At 43.8% G+C, this 20134-nt stretch overlaps 1 long non-coding RNA gene across 1 annotated transcript; it reads right to left on the reverse strand.

Moving 5' to 3' along the window:
* Positions 1–15046: 15046 nt before the first annotated feature.
* LOC125520671 (uncharacterized) lies at positions 15047–16119 on the reverse strand. Its single transcript, XR_007288785.2, has 2 exons — positions 15728–16119; positions 15047–15393 (listed from the first exon to the last, which is right to left on the reverse strand). It is a non-coding gene; the product is annotated as an uncharacterized LOC125520671 (long non-coding RNA).
* Positions 16120–20134: the final 4015 nt, after the last annotated feature.

The raw sequence follows: 20134 nt of genomic DNA on the forward strand, positions 1-20134 counted from the left end.
ACACAAATTATATATGGATTTGGGGCAGAATTTTCCATAGATTATGAATATCTAGTTTGTTTTTACTTTTGCGTATGTTAAAATGTAACATCATGTAATTTTGCATATAGGTCCTTACACTTGGTAAAAATCATAAGTAATTGATACTTCACTAGATTTGGACAACTTTTAAAAGATTTTCTTATCATAATCTCGCACCGGGTCCTGATGCATGTGTGAATGTGTTATGGCATGCGTAGACGCCCTTCTTGGGCTCCGAGGTGTGCCTCCCTGCACGGACGGCAGTGCCGCCGTCACTTGGAGGGGGGAATCGTGCGCGTCGAGTAGAAGTAGAACCGGAGGGAATCTAGTGTTTGGTTGGGTCCAGACCATGTTCGAGGTTGTTCCTATGGGCTGATCTATCGCAACTAGATGAAAGAGTCCACTGGTAAAAGCCCGTCCGATGAAAGTCAAAGGCCTAGATCTCCTGGTCAACGGGGCTAAGGTTAGTCCGGTCGGTGGGGCTTCAGGGTGTAGCTATGCCATCGAAACACCGCATTGGGTCCAGATGCGTGTGTGAAAGTCATGTGGCATGCATAGACGCCTGTCTTGGGTCTCTGCGGTGTTGCCCCCCTCCACGGACGGCAGTGCCGCCGTCACTTGGAGGAGGGAATCATGTGCGTCTGGTAGAACCAGAGGGAATCTAGTGCTTGGTTGGGTCCAGACCATGTTCGGGGATGTTCCTATGGGGTGGCCTATCACAACTAGTTGGAAGAGAGTCCACTGGTCAAACCCATCTGGTGAAAGTCAAAGGCCTAGATCTCCTGGTCAACGAGGCTTCGTGGTGGCCTTCCGGCTGTAGCAATGCCACTGAAAGCACACTGGTCGTGATGCAGGTGTGAAAGTGTTGTGACATGCGTAGACGCTATTCTTGGGCTCCCGGATGTGCCCTCCTCCACGGACAGCAGTGCCGCCGTCACTTGGAGGGGGGGATCATGCGCGTTGGTTCGAGCCGGACGAAATCTAATGGTGGGTTGGGTCCAGACTGTGTGCGGGATTGTTCCTATGGGCGGACCTATTGCAACCATGTGGAAGAGTCCACTGGTCAATGCCCGTCCAACGATAGTCAAAGGGCTAGATCTCCCGGTCAACAGGGCTTCGTGGTGGCCTTCCCGATGTATCTATGCCACCGAAACACCTCACGGGTCCTGATGCATGTGTGGAAGTGATGTTACATGCGTAGACGCCCGTCTTGGGGCTACGGGGTGTGGCCCTCCTCCACGGATGGCACGTCGCCGTCACTTGGAGGGGGGATCGTGCGCGTCGGGTCAAGCCAGAAGGAATCTAGTGGTGGGTTGGGTCCAGACCATGTTCGAGGATGTTCCTATGGGCTAGCCTATCGCAACCAGGTGGAAGAGTCCACTAGTCAAAGCCCGTCCGGCGATAGTCAAAGGGCTAGATCTCCTGGTCAATGAGGCTTCGTGGTGGCCTTTCGGGTGTAGCTATGCCACTGAAACACCGCACGGGTCTTGATGCATGTGGGAAAGTGATGTGGCATGCGTAGACGCCCGTCTTGTGGCTCCGGGGTGTGGCCCCCCTCCACGGACGGCACTGCTGCTGTGACTTGGAGGGGGAATCGTGTGCGTCGGGTCGAGCCGGGGGAATCTAGTTGTGGGTTGGGTCCAGACCGTGTACGGGGATGTTCCTATGGGCTGACCTATCGGAACCAGGTGGAAGGGTCCATTGGTCAAAGCCCGTTCGGCGATAGTCAAAGGGCTAGATCTCCTAGTCAATGGGGCTTCGTGTTGACCTTTCCGGGTGTAGTTATGCCACCGAAACATCACACGGGTCCTGATGTATGTGCGATAGTTATGTGGCGTCCGTAGACGCCCGTCTTGGGCTCCGGGGTGTGGCCCCCCTCCAACTGGTCCATGGTTAGACCGGCCGAGGGCCTTAGGGGGGGTAGCGATGCCATTGAACCATCGCACCGAGTCCTCATATATGTCTTGAGTTGTGGTGGCATGTCTGAAGAGGTAATACGCGGTTCCGGGGTGTGGTGCCATGCATATCTGTGATTTCTGGCATTGAAACCCTACAGGTGCAGTAAATGTCTCAAATATTGCAGGCGGGCCCAAAAAATGCCATATCCATGCACATTTCATGCAATGGCCCCCTTTGAGAGCACGAGAATTTTCTAGGTCAACAGAGCAAGAGGCAACACATTCCCTTCACAAACCGGACGCGTTCTCTCTCGATAGCCAGATACTACCTCGGAGATGGTGCAGTTTACAAGTGGCCTCCGGTCAGGCTTCTATGAAATGTGCTAAAAAATTTACCATACCCTACAAGGGCCATATGACGACACCATGCCAGGTCCCGAGGATTTCCGGCATCGTATGATTTTCTGTGGATTTTAACGGCTAGAACTGGCATGCCGCCGAGGTACATTTGCACCCTGGTGGTGGGGCATGCCTCTCCTTTGGTTGCACTAGGCCTGCACATACCGCAATGACATCATACATGATTTTACAAACCACTTCTTAACATCATTTAAGGTGGCCGCCATGCATGTTGGCAATTTCCCGCATTGAAACCCTAAATATGGAATAAACTTCTCAAATATTGCAGGCGCACCCGAAAAATGCCATGTCATGGCACGTGTCATGCAATGCCCCCCTTTCAGAGCACGAGAAGTTTCGAGTATAACGGAACAACGTGAAGCGCACTTCCTTCACAATCCGGACACATTCTCTCTCGATAGCCCGATACTACCTCAGACATGGGCGGTTTAGAAGCGGCCTCCGGTTAGGCTTCTGCGAAACACACTCAAACTTTTACCACACCCTACAAGGGTCATATGACGACACCGTGCAAAACACACTCAAACTTTTTTTCATACGTGTTTCAAGCTATGCCTACGGCTTGGCCGTCGGCACAGCTCTAACGCTATGCCGACGGCCTAACCGTCGACGTAGCTACGCACCAGGCCAGCTCAACAGCTGACACGTTGCATCTCTAGGCCGACGGTTAGGCCATCGGCATAGCCCCAAAAGCTATGCCAACGACCTAACCGTCGGCGTACCGCCAGGCCACGGTCGCCCAAAGGCTGCCACGTGTGAGCGTATAATTGGCACAGCTTTAACGGTGGCGCCGTCAACGTCCGTCAGGTGGAAAATGTTGCCGACGGCGTGTGTATGCCGACGGTGGTATGGGCCCCATCGGCTTAGCTCACTATGCCGACGGTTTTTGTATGCCGACGGCCGCCCTGAGGTACGCCGACGTACGAGTTGCCGGCGGGGCTATGCCGACGGGGGCCGTCGGCGTACCCCTTTGCCAACGGCTTTTGGGCCTATGCCGACGCCGTGGGCCGTCGGCAACGTAGCTAATTCTGGTAGTGGGGGGCTGCACACAAAACGGCAACCCGTCGCGTCGTCGCCGGTGGTGAGTCCGGCATGAGGGACCAGCGGGGGCTGCACATGATACGGCAACCCGGCGCATCGTCGCCGGTGATGGGTCCGGCGTGAGGGATCGCCGTGCTCCGAGATGCATCTGAGACACATGAAGGAGCCATGCGTTAATTAAACAAGTTCTCAGCTTCGGTCTGTAGATGGGAAGACGCCAATTAATGGCCGCGTGTCGTAGTGCAGGTCGTGCATGGTGGTTGCTGACGCCGGTAGGACGCATGGCATACGGCCCGCGCGGCCGTGTCGCTGCACGCCACAGCCCACACGTACTGCCGTCGGACAAGGCCGTGCGTGCTGCCTCATGGCCGTCACCGGCGTATCTTGACGTAGTTAGCGCCATATCTGGCACGGCGCCGCCGCGAGCTCGTCCTTCCTGGCGCGCCTCCTCCGGGCTGGGTTCCTCTGGGTCTGTCCGTGGCTCTGTGCGCATGCGCCGCCAGCACCAGGCAGTGTGCGCGTGGCCGTGCTAGGGCGCCGCTGTGGGCGCGTCCTCCTCCTTCTCTCCACCCCCCGTCTGGCCGTGCGTGATGCACGAGTATATATATGCCTCGAGATGGTTGGGCACTGGGCCGTTGCGATTCCGATTTTCTTGGACTTGATAATGATCACTGTGCGTTTATCTCCTTCGGTTGGTCTTGATGGACAAGCCTGCAGATAAAGGAGCAATTACTTGATACGTACCTAGCTGCGTGGCTGCACGCGGGCCTGGAGTGCTTCCGCTCGATGCATGGTCTTTGTACGTATAAACAGGGGCGGAGCTGGGCCCCGGGCACCCAGGGCCCAGGCCCGGGGCGTGGAAATTCGAACAGGCTATTATAGACATATGTTTTTCAGCAGGCCCAGGGTGTGGAAATGAAGATGGCCCAAAGCCTGATGGGCTGTCTCACGTGAAAGGCTGAAACGGACGCACGAGGCAACATCTCCATTTTCCCCACGAGGCCACGATCTAACTCGTAGCGTACACGTAGCTGTGTATGCACAGGAAATCGTTCGGCGCTGGCGGCCGCCGCCGACCTAACTCGCGTCACGCACGATCAATCTCGAGAGTTCAGACTCTAGCGCTCGCGGCACCGCCGTCCGCCGCCGCGGCGTCGTCCACTGGCCGCCTCCGCCCCCTCACACTTTGCTCCTACTCCTGGGCTCCTAGACGCCGCCCTCCTGTGCGTGGTTCATCCGCATGGAGCGTCATCCTCTTCTGGCTGCTTGATTGCTGCATCTTGGTATTTTGTGTGTGATGATTTCCTGGTTTCCCCTGATGCTTTCCACTTGTAGTCCTGTACGATGTTCTACAATGTTAATGTGAACTGAAATTTAATTGAAATAATGTATGTGTCAATGTGTGTGTGTGTGTGTGTGTGTGTGTGTGTATAGTCATATATGTAGGGTGTTGTTGAACTAAACCTGATGTAATCGCCAATCTCATTTCATATATATTGTAGAAAAAGGAATAAGAGATATTTTTCACCGGTGTCCACAATGGGGTGTCTAAACCTATCATTTCAGATGAAGGGAATCAAGCTTTCAATCATATAGGTCTTGCAAAGGGCTTTTACCAAGGAATTGGTAAGTTATTAGATTTGTTTTAAGAAGAACAGCAAGCAAGTTGCTGCTCAAGAGAAGAAACCCAAGTCTGGACCTAAGCCGGAGACTGAGTGCTTCTACTGCAAAGGGACTGGTCACTAGAAGCGGAATTACCCCAAGTGATTGGCAGATAAGAAGGATGGCAAGGTGAACATAAGTATATCTGATATACATGTTATTGATGTGTACTTTACTAGTGTTTATAGCAACCCCTCAGTATTTGATACTAGTTCAGTTGCTAAGATTAGTAACTCGAAACGGGAGTTGCAGAATAAACAGAGACTAGTTAAGGGTGAAGTGACGATGTGTGTTGGAAGTGGTTCCAAGATTGATATAATCATCATCGCACACTCCCTATAAATTTGAGATTAGTGTTGAACCTAAATAAGTGTTATTTGGTGTTTATGTTGAGCATGAATATGATTTGATCATGTTTATTATAATACGGTTATTCATTTAAGTAAGAGAATAAATTATTGTTCTGTTTACATGAATAAAACCTTCGATGGTCATACACCCAATGAAACAAGTTCGTTGGATCTCGATCGTAGTAATACACATAATCATAATATTGAAACCAAAAGATGCAAAGTTAATAATGATAGTGCAACTTATTTGTAGCACTACCGTTTAGATCATATTGGTGTAAAGCGCATGAAGAAACTCCATGCTGATGGGCTTTTGAAATCACTTGATTATGAATCAGTTGATGCTTGCGAACCATGGGCAAGATGACTAAGACTCTGTTCTTCGGAACAATGGAGCGAGCAACAGATTTGTTGGAAATCATACATACTGATGTATGTGGTCCGATGAATATTGAGGCTCGCGATAGGTATCATTATTTTCTGATCTTCACAGATGATTTGAGCAGATATGAGTATATCTACTTGATGAAACATAAGTCTGAAACATTTGAAAAGTTCAAAGAATTTCAGAGTGAAGTGGAGAATCATCGTAACAAGAAAATAAGGCTTCTACGATCTGATCGCGGAGACAAATATTTGAGTTACGAGTTTGGTCTTCAATTAAAACAATGTGAAATAGTTTCACAAATTCGTGCCACCCGGAACACCACAGCATAATGGTGTGTCCGAACGTCATAGTCGTACTTTATTAGATATAGTGCAAATCTATGATGTTTCTTACCGATTTACCACTATCGTTTTTGAGGTTATGCATTAAAGACAGCTGCATTCACGTTAAAAAAGGGGGCACCATCTAAGTCCGTTGAGAGAACACAATCTGAACTGTGGTTTAGCAAGAAACCAAAGTTGTCATTTCTTAAAGTTTGGGGTTGTGATGCTTATGTGAAAAAGTTTCATCCTGATAAGCTCAAAACCAAATCGAAGAAATATGTCTTCATAGGATACCCAAAGGGAGACTGTTGAGTACACCTTCTATCACAGATCCTAAGGCAAGACATTCGTTGCTTATAATGGATCCTTTCTAAAGAAGGAGTTTCTCTCGAAAGAAGTGAGTGGGAGGAAAGTAGAACTTGATAAGGTAATTGTACCTTCTCCCTTATTGGAAAATAGTTCATCACAGAAATCTGTTCCTTTGACTACTACACCAATTAGTGAGGAAGCTAATGATGATGATCATAAAACTTCAGATCAAGTTACTACCGAATCTCGTAGGTAAACCAGAGTGAGATCCGCACCAGAGTGGTACAGTAATCATGTTCTATAAGTCATATTACTAGACCATGACGAACTTGCGAACTATGAGGAAGCGATGATGAGCCCAGATTCCGCAAAATGGCTTGAGGCCATGAAATCTGAGATGGGATTCATGTATGAGAACAAAGTATGGACTTTGGTTGACTTGCCCGATGATTGGCAAGCCATAGAAAATAAATGGATCTTCAAGAGGAAGACGGACGTTGATAGTAGTGTTACTATCTACAAAGCTAGAATTGTCGCAAAAGGTTTTCGACAAGTTCAAAGTGTTGACTACGATGAGAGTTTCTCACTCGTATCTATGCTTAAGTCTGTCCGAATCATGTTAGCAATTGCCGCATTTTATGAAATCTGGCAAATGGATAAACAAAACTGCATTCCTTAATGGATTTCTTACAGAAGAGTTGTATATGATGCAACCAGTAGGTTTTGTCAATCCTAAACGTGCTAACACAATACGCAAGCTCCCGCGATTCATCTATGGACTGGTGCAAGCATCTCAGAGTTGGAATACACGCTTTGATAAGTTGATCAAAGCATATAGTTTTATACAAACTTACGGTGAAGCCTGTATTTACAAGAAAGTGAGTGGGAGCACTACAGCATTTCTGATAAGTATATGTGAATGACATATTGTTGATCGGAAATAATATAGAATTATTCGGTAAAGCATAAAGGAGTGTTTGAAAGGAGTTTTTCAAAGAAAGAGTTCGGTGAAGCTGCTTACATATTGAGCATCAAGATCTATAGAGATAGATCAAGACGCTTGATAAGTTTTTTCAATAAATACATACCTTGACAAGATTTTGAAATAGTTCAAAATGGAACAGTTAAAGAAAGAGTTTCTTGCCTATGTTACAAGGTGTGAAATTGAGTAAGACTCAAAGCCCGACCACGGCAGAAGATAGAAAGAGAATGAATGTCATTCCCTATTCCTTGGTCATAGGTTCTATAAAGTATGCCATACTGTGTAGCAGATCTATTGTATACCATACCACTGAGTTTGGCAAGGGAGTACAATAGTGATCTAGGAGTAGATCACTGGACAGCGGTCAAAATTATCCTTAGTGGAATAAGGATATGTTTCTCGATTATGGAAGTGAAAAAAGGTTCGTCGTAAAGGGTTACGCCGATGCAAGTTTTGACACTAATCTAGATGACACTAAGTCTCGGTCTAGATACATATTGAAGGTGGGAGCAATTAGCTAGAGTAGCTCCATGCAGAGCATTGTTGACATAGAAATTTGCAAAATACATGCGGATCTGAATGTGGCAGACCCGTTGACTAAGATTCTCTCACAAGCAAAACATGATCACACCTTAGTACTCTTTGGGTGTTAATCACATAGCGATGTGAACTAGATTACTGAATCCAGTAAACCCTTTGGGTGTTGGTCACATAGAGATGTGAACTATGGGTGTTAATCACATGGTGATGTGAACTATTGCTGTTAAATCACATGACGATGTGAACTAGATTATTGACTCTAGTGCAAGTGGGAGACTGAATGAAATATGCCCTAGAGGCAATAATAAAGTTATTATTTATTTCCTTATTTCATAATAAATGTTTATTATTCATGCTAGAATTGTATTAACCGGAAACATAATACATGTGTGAATACATAGACAAACAGAGTGTCACTAGTATGCCTTTACTTGACTAGCTCGTTAATCAAAGATGGTTATGTTTCCCAACCATGGACAAAGAGTTGTTATTTGATTAATGGGATCACATCATTAGATGAATGATCTGATTGACATGACCCATTCCATTAGCTTAGCACCCAATCGTTTAGTATGTTGCTATTGCTTTCTTCATGACTTATACATGTTCCTATGACTATGAGATTATGCAACTCCCGTTTGCCGGAGGAATACTTTGTGTGCTACCAAACATCACAACGTAACTGGGTGATTATAAAGGAGCTCTACAGGTGTCTCCAAAGGTACATGTTGGGTTGGCGTATTTCGAGATTAGGATTTGTCACTCCGATTGTCGGAGAGGTATCTCTGGGCCCTCTCGGTAATGCACATCACTTAAGCCTTGCAAGCATTGCAACTAATGAGTTAGTTGCGGGATGATGTATTACGGAACGAGTAAAGAGACTTGCCAGTAACGAGATTGAACTAGGTATTGGATACCGACGATCGAATCTCGGGCAAGTAACATACCGATGACAAAGGGAACAACGTATGTTGTTATGCGGTCTGACCGATAAAGATCTTCGTAGAATATGTAGGAGCCAATATGGGCATCCAGGTCACGCTATTGGTTATTGACCGGAGATGTGTCTCATTCATGTCTACATTGTTCTCGAACCGTAGGGTCCGCACGCTTAACGTTACGATGACAGTTATTTTGAGTTTATGCATTTTGATGTACCAAAGTTAGTTCAGAGTCCCGGATGTGATCATGGACATGACGAGGAGTCTCGAAATGGTCGAGACATAAAGATTGATATATTGGAAGCATATATTTGGATATCGGAAGTGTACAGGGTGAAATCGGGATTTTACCGGAGTACCGGGAGGTTACCGGAACCCCCCGGGAGCCATATAGGCCTTAATGGGCTTTAGTGGAAAGGAGAAAGGGGCAGCCCAAGGTGGCCCCGCGCCTCCCCCCTCCCCTAGTCCTATTAGGACTAGGAGAAGTGGCCGGCCCCCCTCTCTCTCTTTCCCCCTCGGGGAGTCCTAGTCCAACTAGGATTGGGATTCAATTCCGTTTTCACTGTCAGGTTTGTCATGACGAGTTCTTCAGAACTAGATCCTATATGAGTAGGTTTCGTCAAACTTTTTTCAAGGGCAATTTTGGGTGCAACGGAGGCAACTATAGTGCTATAGGGAAGCGATTTTTCTTTTTGGCCTAGTAGGACTGACTATTAGGTTGGTTTGCGTAAAAAAAATGAGAAAAATCACATAGAACATAAGGCAACTTTAGTGCTACATACAAAGCGAATTCATTGCACTGTGTGTATTTGTGAATTTTGCTAACATTATTCCAACTTGCGTATCATGACTGCTCAATTGCCTATTGTTGATTGTTAGTTCCTACACTTGATGTTCAATTGCCTATACATCCTATACATTACCTACCATTGATGTATAGTTGCCTGCTATTGTTAATTAGTTGCCTACAATTGTTGCACAATTGCCTAACTTTCAAAATAGTTGCCTACAATACAATGAAGTTATTTATCATTGTTTTCTAAGTTGCCTACAAACACTCTGAAGTGGCTAAGATTCATCATCATGTTGCCTACCATAACTAGCAATAGTAGACACAAAAGCATCAACGATAGATGACTTCATAGTATTATAGGCAATTTAGAAACAACGACATACTAGCGTGAACAATAGGCAAATTAGAGGTACTGGCGAGGAAGTTAGGAGAAAATTAGAAAAAAATAATTAGGACATAGAATGTAGTGAAGTTGCCTGCTTTTAGCACTAAAGTTGCCTCTGGTAGAAGGAAAATTGTGATGTTATATACCTTTGTTTCGAAGTTGTTTTGTATCATCAGTTAGATGCTTATTGTTGCTTCTGTTTAGCACTAAAGTTGCCTCATCTAGCATCAAAGTTGCTTTTAAAAATATTAAAAAAACATATTCATGTGGAGTTTAGTTTTGAAAAGCTCGTCGCGACCTGATTAGCCAACTCATATGTGTTTTCCATCATTATATATGAAGATTTCAATAATTTTGTAGGCAACTCGACCAAAAATTAAGGATTTGCATAGGTTTGTAGGCAATTGTCTAATCCGCCCCGGTATGAAACTTCTGATAACCCCCTATGCAACTTCTCATCTAACACCGCGACCTGACTAGCCAACAACCATACGCTCAGTAGTGTTGACAACTTAGGTCCCCTGATGGAGAACTTTCATAATTTTAGGCAGTTATGGATCACTTGCGGGAAGCTTCGTAACGATGTAGGCAACTTGATTTTGGAGGCAGACAACTAGAAAACCATGTTAGAAGACTTCCCACTTAACGGTGAACAACTTTCACTATATGGTAGGCAACGAACTATGTAACCACCTATTACCTATTGCACACAACGAAGTAGGAGGCTACTACGCGAATTTACTTATACACATGGTGCAATTCTTCTAGCATCGAAGTTGCTCATCTTTAGCACTAAACTTGCCTCATCTAGCATTAAAGTTGCTTTTTAGAAAAAAAAATCATTAAAACATATTCACATGGGATCTACTTTTGAAGAGTTCGTCACAAGGAATTCAGCGGTGAAAACGGATCATCATTTGGACACATAGTGTGAAAGTTCTAGTTTTTTGAATTTTCTTGTACCAAAATTAATGCACGTTAAGTCATCGCTGAGTTGACACGATTGATCGGACGAGGTGAAGAAAAATCAACGCACTATAACTGAAGAATCTTTCCATATATATATAGAATAAGTGAATGGACAGTTTACCAAATCTGGAAGCAGTTTATTGCATCATTCGATCCATGAGTGTGCGCTCGCGACGTCCATTGAGCGCAGCTGCACGATTGAGTATTTGGGATTCGTATTAGCATTACGTGCGACCCCAGCCAGTACGTGGGTCTTTACATGCATGCAATGCTAGTGTAATCACCAGATCAACCGGTGCGCTCTCGTACAACCGATGGGCTGCTCCGTGTACGTACACCCTTCTCAAACTTGCATGGCCATGCAGTGCAGTTGCACCCACGTACACGTTCTGACGTTCATAGTAAACTTGAGCTAGCTTAATATACAGTTAATCAATTAACCGGCCATTCGTGCATTAAAATTACTTTTAGCCAACAGTTTTCAATGTACGCGCGTGCACGTGTATGCCAAGCATGCAATATCCGTGAGCACTCCTTGCTCCACACAAATTCATAGGCTTCTCCTCAAGTTATGAGAAAAGGGAGCAAAAGATTTTGGTGCAAATTATCATCACACAACTTTTTTTTATTTCGTACAAAATCTCGTCGAACACTCGTCTTAACCACTACCTACGCCCTCCAACTAATCATCAATTAACTAACGAATATATAGCAAAATAGTAATACTTTTAGGGCTGGAGTTTTAAAAAACTGACATGTTTTGTAAAATTCTCCAAATACTACCACAACATTTGGTTGGTGGTTTAAAAAAAGTCCAGTTGTTCACTTGGTTAAAATTAAGAACAATTGATCCTCAAAAAAAATTAAGGACAATTATAACATATTAGCAGTCGTCAGGGCACGTGGTATGGTAAGTAAAGTCAACACGATAAGTTGGACCATCCAGCGCCGCGTCTTGTCCCAATCTCCGCCCCCTGCCTTGTAAGCAAGCCAGTGTAACATTAACATCAATCCACAGAAAAACACATGCATTTGGCAATTAAAAAACTCTACAAAAAGAATGGAAAACAATAATAAATAGTGCACCAACCTTCACTTGTGTAAATAATACTTTTCCAATATATAACTCCTCCACGGAGCCGATTGCAAGGTCCAGTCGTTCATTCGTCCACACTTCAATAGTCACTCCTCTTTTCATTGGCATGCCAACGGTGACAAACACTTGAGCAGGGAAGAAAGCATGCAAGAGAATAACCGAAATAGCACAACCACTTAGGAATCAGAGGCATCAGGAGAAAGCAATTTCTTACCCAGCAGATCTAATGGCCTTTGAGGTAGCACACGTATCTTCGGAATTCACAAGACATGGCTCTTGATACTAAAAGGCTGAACTTGGAGTCTGATCTCACGAGGGTTTCTGGAAGCATTGGTGCTAACCTCTCGTGTTCTCTACACGAGTTATTAAGCTCCAAGTAGCGATAGTACTTTGATAATTTGAATGTCTACTGGCCGCAGCCTTCCCAAAGCCGTAGTACTTGGAACTAACGAATATATAGCTAAAAATAACATTTTTGTGGCTAGGGTTTCAAAAAAAAGGCGACGCTACGTGTCCGCCTACAGATAACAGGAAAAATTGACCGTCTCTTTGACCATTTTGCAACAGAGATCATGTTGCAACTTTTTTTGTAAGAGAGATCTTGTTGCAATTTTTTTTGCAGAAATTATTCGTAACAAATGTCCTTTTGCAGAATTTTTCGCAACAAAGATCTTGTTGTAGAAATTTTACTGAGGTATTTTCTTACAAGAAGATCTCTGTTGCAAGAAAAATTATGCGACACATTCTTTATTGCAAAAAAATGCAATTGCAACACGATAGGAGGGGATTGGTGAGAGCGTTACGGACGATGTGATGCTTCTAATTCTAGGAGATAAGGTTGTGTATGTGTGGGCCCAGGGAAGCACGTGGCAGACCAAGCGCCGGATTAGCTTGTTAAAATCAACCGGCTGATGTGGAGTGAACGACATGTTCTGCAAATTCTCAAAATATTATCACAACATTTGGTTGGCTGTTTCTAAAAACTCTAGTTGTTCACTCGGTTAAAATTAAGGACCATAATGACATTTTTGAGCCCAGTCGTCAGAGACGGGTGGTAAATAAAGTCAAACAAGTTAAGTTCGACCATTCAAAGCTCCGTCTCGTCCCCATCTCTGCCCCCTGCTTGGTCCTGCGCCGTCGCGCTTGAGCCAATCTCCGCCGAGACTGTGAGGTGGCAGTCGGAGGAACCCGATGATGATGGCTGGGTGACTAGTGTGTGGCCGAAGAGCTGGTGGTCGGCCCGATGCAGAGGAGAGCATGGCGGCTGGCGGCGGGGGCGGCTGTATAGGGCGAGGCCCTGAAGGCGACGCTGTCCGAGCAGGCGCCTTCCTTTCGGGCGTCCCTCTGCGCGCCGCCATCTTCAAGCACGGACGCCGTTCGCCTCCGCATGGTGAGCTCTCCGCACTACGCAGAGCAGCAATAGTTAGCCCCGGCACCGCCGTGTCGTGCCCGTAGCTCCTCTCTCTGGCGCTACCCCGCCCGACCGCCGGCCGAGGAGCTCCGCCCTGCTCCGCGTGTTTGGGGGGGGGGGGGGGGTATGTTGGTGCCAGCCAAGCGGATCCGATCTCGATCCGTATGCTATTCAGATATATTTAGAGAAAGGATGTTGATCTTGATGGATTTGATTCGCGATGCAAGTAATGCAGCGACGGGGATCTGATTATTTTGTGCATGCACATGAGTGAAATGCGCCACTAGTCCATCAACTCAAACTGATTTCACACTTTAGGCCAACAACTCGAGAAGTGATGGGATTTAGTCCACAAACTCATTGATTTGATCCGAGCTGGCGCCTTCCTTTCGGGCGTCCCTCTGCGCGCCGCCACCTTCAAGCACGGACGCCGTTCGCCTCCGCATGGTGAGCTCTCCGCACTACGCAGAGCAGCAATAGTTAGCCCCGGCACCGCCGTGTCGTGCCCGTAGCTCCTCTCTCTGGCGCTACCCCGCCCGACCGCCGGCCGAGGAGCTCCGCCCTGCTCCGCGTGTTTGGGGGGGGGGGGTATGTTGGTGCCAGCCAAGCGGATCCGATCTCGATCCGTATGCTATTCAGATATATTTAGAGAAAGGATGTTGATCTTGATGGATTTGATTCGCGATGCAAGTAATGCAGCGACGGGGATCTGATTATTTTGTGCATGCACATGAGTGAAATGCGCCACTAGTCCATCAACTCAAACTGATTTCACACTTTAGGCCAACAACTCGAGAAGTGATGGGATTTAGTCCACAAACTCATTGATTTGATCAAATAAGGCCAAAACCGGCCCGAGAGTTAAAAAACCGGCCACATGGATGCCATGTCATTATTCCGTTGACTGATCGTGCGTTCACTATTTTTTACAGAGGTCTATATATAAATTTGACGGTTTTTTCTCACAAATCATAAAAAATAGTAGAAAAACTTGCGTTACCCAAGAGTTGAACTTGGGCTGTTCGGAATTTGGACTGCCTCACTGACCACAGAACCAACATCTAGTTTGCACACTAGCATGCTGCCCATAGGATATATTTTCACATAGAATCATGACAGAGAAAAAACAAATCAGAAGGTCCCTCCAGATCGTTTTTCAATCAGGCGATCTCTTTCCTTCTGTTTGTTAATCTGCGAAGATAAATAAAGTAGGCTGCCTGTTGGTGCATCAATGAGTTCGTGGTGTATCTGTCTGGAAGCTGATTTCTATCCCGACGACCTGGGCTCAAGTCCGACAGAACTCGCGTTTATTTATTTTTCTTCTGATTCTAAGTGAATATATATATAGACCCTGAGTTGTATGTTAGTGTGCAAAAGTGGTGTTGGTTTGGTGGTCACTAATGTTAGGAATTAATTAATTAGGTTAATTAACTATTAATCACTGCTATGTCGGTGCCACTTTTGGCAACTGCCTCCTTTTGTAACCGTCTTGTAAACTGAGTATAAATACCCCAATCTTCAATCAATAGAATAACTGTTCATTCATATATCTTTCATTCAACTCTCTTGTTCTTTACTTTTCACTCAAAACACGTTATCAGCACCTTGCCCTAACAGAGCGATTAGGCCAGACCTCCTCGACGCCTCGCGCGATTCCCAGCGCTGCCGGCGTTATCTCGCGCGGCGGACTGCAGCATCGAGTCTTGCGCGGATGGCGACATTAGTCACGGCGGCGCCAGCGTCTGCCCCTGTACTCGCGATGACGACTCCATCCAGCGCCCACGGCTTCAGCGTAGGAGAATTTCAATCGCTGCCGATTCGATCAACCACAACCCTTCCATGGCAGGAATCAATGGACATGCTTCTGCAAAAGAGGAAAAGTGGATCAGGAGATTCTTCAATTTGTTTTTGTCTTCTTGCAATCAATCACAGATCTAACAACTGTTCTGTTTTGTAAATCGTTTCACCTGGCGTATGCTCGTAGTGAGATGGATTGATCGCTACTCTAACAGAAAGAGGAAGAAATCCTCAATCAAGAAGAAGAATCAACATCAAGAACAAGATTAGAAGATGACGAACAAACTTGTTGTTCACATTTTCCCCTTCTCCATCGTCCACTATGACAATCTCGTCGTCCATCGCAACTACCATCAACAAAACATCCAGAGGAAACAAGGGAAGAACCCCGCCGTGCGTACCTCCGCATTTGGCGACGACGGCGTCCTCCACCACTCGGCGCATAGCCGGCGCGCAGCCCAGCCACCGCGCACATCCACCCCGTAGTTGCACGCGTCCCCTACAGGCAAGGGCGCACAGCCGGCACGCGGCGCATCGGCGTCCTCCTGAACGACTTCAGTCTCGCAGCAGCGGTGGCAGCAGAACGCCGCAAGACGCCGGCGAGCGTTGTTCCTAAGCAGTCAACAATGGCGATGGTCTCTGAATGGCCATCAGCCCACCACGCACGCACAAGAGATGAGATTGGGAAACCTTATCCAATCGGAATATTTGCATTTTGCTCCTTCTATTTTATCTACTAACAAAGAGGACTTATATTTCTCACTCAAGCCCTCAGGCTTGTTTCGGTATGCAAAGCAGCCTTGGAATATATATGCTAATCAAGTTATCATCTATCAACTTCTACATAAGACATATCTTTGTCTTTACTGCAAATATTCCCTATGGCATGCATTTTTGTGACAATGAATTTGCAATATAAATCATTATTTTATTTTATTTTGCAAATCTTTATGAAATCCAAATAAGAATTATAAATTGACATACTTCTTATGACATGCCTAAATTTTATTTGTGAATCACAAGGTAACGGTGGCATGTACTGCACGATTTGCAGATTATCCACAATTATTGTGAGGTCTACGTCTTGTTATTTTGATAAGATGACTACCTTCGAAGTGCTCTTCCAAATATTAATATTATATGTGACTATGTCAAGATATCATAAGGTAATACTGGCATCTACTGCAAATTTTGCAGACTATCCACTATTACTGCAAGGTCTATATCATGTCACTCTGACATATGACTACCTTCAAAGTGATTTCATACATTTAGTATAACATAAGGTAATAGGATTTGTAACATCTACTGGCAAAAGTCAGACTATGTTTTCTATTACTGTGAGATCTACACCATATTGGTGATTATCTTCAGTGTTATCCTATAAATTGAGGTCTACACATATGGTTGTAAAGCATCAGCTATTCCAAAATTTGCTCCTCTGAAGCAATTGTTGTTGTTCACTAAAATTATTTACTAGCATAGTAAATTCATGCATGATCATTACATGTTGAATGGTATTATCTACCAATATCAAATTCAAGCCTCATTTTGCTTGAATAACTTGTAGAGAATTGCGCAAATATATGCATAGCATGGTAATTACCTTCTATTATATTGGTTAAATACATGGCAGTTGAGCATATGTCACTATTTCTAATTATGGTTTCGTCCATTCGTCAAGATGGATACAATAATTTATTGCAACGATCGAGTGTCTCAAACACGGTTGCAAGATCCACATCACATTGTGGTTATTATTTACATGGTACCTAACCAATGTTCAAATTACAAAGTCCATGTTTTGGTCGTGACTCTAAAGTCACACCTTTTTCCACAAGAAAGAAGCCCAAAACATTAGCAACGATTTCGTCGCATGCACTTGAAGGTGTACACCCCATGTTCACCAAGCATCACCTTGGTGGATTATGCTCAACAAGATCATTTCATCCATATATATCTTTTACTCCAAGAAGTAAATTAAATAATGCATGATCATTTCATGTAACACATGGCTATTCTATTGATAGCTAAATATGCACATACGGAATTTATATGTCACCAACTTCACTTAGTTCTCAAACTAAGTACATAATAGATGAATATTTATTCATCTCAAATATTTTACTTAAGAGAAACATGCTGCCATCAGCACATCGCGAATGATCACCCATTCATGTTTCAAGACCTCAAGTCTACCGCAGATCACAATTCTGTCATTTAATCAACTTCAAGTTGAGATCAATGATCAAATATTTTCATATGTAAATCTGGTTGAAAAAGCCCTTAATACCCTTTACATGCTCATATGATGGTATTACCATTTTCCATGATGAAGAAACATGGAATTTCTTCAAATCATCAGATTCACCCAACAGGTTCTATTCCATTATTTGAAATTCTTGCTAGTACTTAGTATTTTGTGCAATTTCATGGTCGCAAAATAGAACCATGTGAAATTCAAAAGTAAAGTGGAGGCTAATAGACAACCAAAGACGGAATTATCTCTTAATAAGAATCGGTCATTTTCAAATGATCAAAAGACAACTCTCAAGTTTATCAGATGCGTGGTTATATAAATATTGTACCTATGATTACCAAGCCCTCAAACATATGGTCGAACCACATCACAAATTTATTAAAAGGCAAATAAGTTCAATGGGATAAATTTGAAAATTTGCAAATAACAACCAGATTCTGGTAAAGAATTGTTCTCAGAATCTTGATCAGAAGGAGGACCAAAATCTAGTGCAGAAAATGGAGGATGAACTCATTTGCACTCAATAATATCGGAGACCTTAGGTAATCTCCTAATTATTCCCAAAAATAGCATTAACCTGTACTTGTACTACTACATGTAGTAGGATATTCAATATCCCATCACTTGGATACAATATTTAATAAATTTGATAGTATGGTTAAATTCATACTTAGTATTGTTGCATACGAAATAATTTTCTAAATATTAATAAATTAAATGTCTATTTTGATAGACTTATCCATCCTGGTTTGGGGATGATTAGAAAATTATTGACAATTCTGTTGGTCACAACTTAACAAGTTGCAAAATATCCCAAATCATCAGATTTTATGTGCACTACATGTGCCATAGGGGAAATCAGTTTTAAGGCACTCTCACCTTAAAATTCTAAATGAGCCACTCAATCTTCCTTGAATACATTAAGAAGACATATGTGGATTAGTTAACCATTATGTGGAATTATTTAGATACTTCATGGTACTCATAGGAACATTTATAAAATGATTTCAAGTGTGTCTCTTATCACACACAAACATGCATGATCTTACTAAATAAATTGCTCAACTTATCAAAGTAGGAGCAAATTCTCCTGAAAACAGGATCGAAAAACCCATTCGAATGGACAATGTCATTGAAATCATTTCACAAGCAATGTCCGATTATATTTTTGTACTCTATGTACATACCCAGAATGGTTTAACTAAATTTCTTATCAAAGATAAAGATAGTGAAATGAATTACATGACCAATCTTAAAGAATTGTAAATTTACCAGCCTCTTGCTGGACACATATGGCCTTACACACCGTAAGTATGATCTAAATCATACCAACTGCATTTCATACTACTTTCTCCTTGTAGTAACTACGTGGAAATCAACAAAGTATTTCCCATCTGCGATAATTCGGTTACATACCGATATCACCACTCCAGCATACATCAATGGGCACTCACAGAAAATCGGGGATCTATGTGAGGAATAATAATTTATCCGTCAATCAAAATTATTCATAGTCCGTACGCTGATTGCATCAGCAATAAGGATATTTTCGGCATTAGGGGGAGATAAGTACCACAAAGAATGCCGAAAAAAATAAATTAGAAATGTTATTAACATTCAATCCTTATATCCACGTCTCAAAGAATCTGAACTAGAAGTTTAGATAATTATATATTTGCAACACATTGCAAATCTGCCACATACATTTACTGATGACAAGGTGTTACTAAATTATATATTCCTGCAGTAAAGTGTCAGAAGAGTGGAGGTACCTTATAAACCACTCTTCTCCCCAAATGAGAGCAAGAGGGGAGAAAATCTGACAATACGAGATATAACTTCTCATATGCTTCCGCGGAAACAGAGGAAATCACATCCTCAACTAGTAAATGTAATTCAACATCAAGTTGAAAGACACCTCACTGGATGCTCATCATCCAATGCCCGGCATAAAGGTGCACAAATGTTTTGGTGCCGGGACATCGAAACACCTTGACTCCATTTGTTGTAGGAAATCACAAGGAATTAAAAAGGAGTACATATTTTATCCACAAACTTCAATGATTCCATCAGAATCATATAAACTAAAGACTACATTTGTCGACATATATTTCTTCTCAAATTGCTAAAACCTTTTGGGCCCAGAACCAAAATCCATGGTAGAGTGCCTCTTGCACTCATATTGGTTCACATAAAAAGGAAGCAAGTAATGAAGGATAGCACTCGCTCAACAAATGAGTGGTATTTACTGCAGTAATACCTACTCCTCATAAGTATCTTCCATATGGAATACTAAAAACTTCTCATTCATAGACAAAGTCAATGAGGTGGTGAGAAAGCGAGGCTTGTAGCAAAAGGGTTCACGCAGAGATCCGACATCGATCACGATGTGACATACCCTTCTGGTATTAGTGGAATTATGTTTCGATACTAAATATCATAGGCAGTACGAATAATACCATGCAGTTAATGGATGCAGTGACTACATACTCATATGGATCACTCATTTCGGATATCTATTTTAAAGTTCCTGAAGGGCTTAAAATTC

This window comes from Triticum urartu, chromosome 7A, assembly GCF_056163025.1.
Source record: "Triticum urartu cultivar PI428250 chromosome 7A, HENAU_Tu73, whole genome shotgun sequence".
In the NCBI taxonomy this organism is placed as follows: domain Eukaryota; kingdom Viridiplantae; phylum Streptophyta; class Magnoliopsida; order Poales; family Poaceae; genus Triticum; species Triticum urartu.